This window comes from Phocoena phocoena, chromosome 17, assembly GCF_963924675.1.
Source record: "Phocoena phocoena chromosome 17, mPhoPho1.1, whole genome shotgun sequence".
NCBI classification, from domain to species: Eukaryota; Metazoa; Chordata; class Mammalia; order Artiodactyla; family Phocoenidae; genus Phocoena; species Phocoena phocoena.
This window is the reverse complement of record NC_089235.1, coordinates 80,848,384-80,849,399: the sequence shown is the minus strand read 5'-3', so window position 1 is coordinate 80,849,399 and position 1,016 is coordinate 80,848,384. Positions and strand designations below refer to the sequence as shown.

General features: G+C 50.3%; 1 non-coding gene across 1 annotated transcript; it reads right to left on the bottom strand.

Annotated features, from left to right (window-relative positions):
• Window positions 1-307: 307 nt before the first annotated feature.
• On the bottom strand, window positions 308-380 carry TRNAR-CCU (transfer RNA arginine (anticodon CCU)). Its single transcript has one exon. It is a non-coding gene; the product is annotated as a tRNA-Arg (tRNA).
• Between the last annotated feature and the right edge of the window lie 636 nt (window positions 381-1,016).

Genomic DNA, 1,016 nt, shown 5'->3' with positions numbered 1-1,016 from the left:
AGCATGGGCTCTAGGCGTGTGGGCTTCAGTAGTTGCAGCATGCGGGCTCAGTAGTTGCAGCACATGGGCTTAGTAGTTGCAGCACATGGGCTTAGTTGTTCCACGGTATGTGGCATCCTCCTGGACCAGGAAATGAACCCGTGTCCCCTGCATGGGCAGGTGGATTCTTAACCACTGTGCCACCAGGGAAGTCCTCACTGTGATTTTTAAAAATATTTATTTGGTTGTGCCAGGTCTTAGTTGCAGCTCGAGGGCTCCTTACTTGTGACATGCGAACTCTTTGTTGCAGCAAGCATGTAGGATCTAGTTCCCTGACCAGGGATCGAACCTGGGCCCCCTGCATTAGGAGCGCAGAGTCTTAACCACTTAGCCACCAGGGAGGTCCCAACATCAGTGATTTTTTAATCAAGAAAAAAAATGAAACACAGCAGTTGCTCTGGTCTGAATGTTTGTGTCCCCAAAATGTATATGTTGAAATCCTAATGCCCAGTGTGAGGGTGTTATGAGGTGGGGCCTTTGGGAGTGCTTGGGTCATGAAGGTGGAGTCCCCCTGATAAGAGACCCCACAGAGCTCCCTTGCCACTTCCTCCACGTGAGGACACAGAAGTCTGCAGCCAGGAAGAGGGCCTCACCCGCCCCTGCTGGCCCCCTGACCTCGGACATCCGGCCTCCGCACTGTGAGAAATCAATGTCTGTTGTCTTATAGGCTGCCCGGTCTGTGGTGCTTTCTTTGCCCAAGAAAAACTTGGCACGCCCACCAGGAAGATGCATGTTCTGCTGCCATCAGACAGACCCTCGTATCAGGAAGAGTTACATGAACAGAGCTGTGTTACCACAGAGACAGCAGAGTGTAAATGGCAAGTCCGGTCAAGACAGTTTCTCCATGACCGTCTATGGGCAAAGGAGCTTTCTGAATCTTTTTATATTTTTGTTTGTTTTACATTTTCGGCTTTTCCAAACGTATCATAATGAGCACATGTTCCTGACACATGCCCAGTGGTCGAGGAAGACATCAC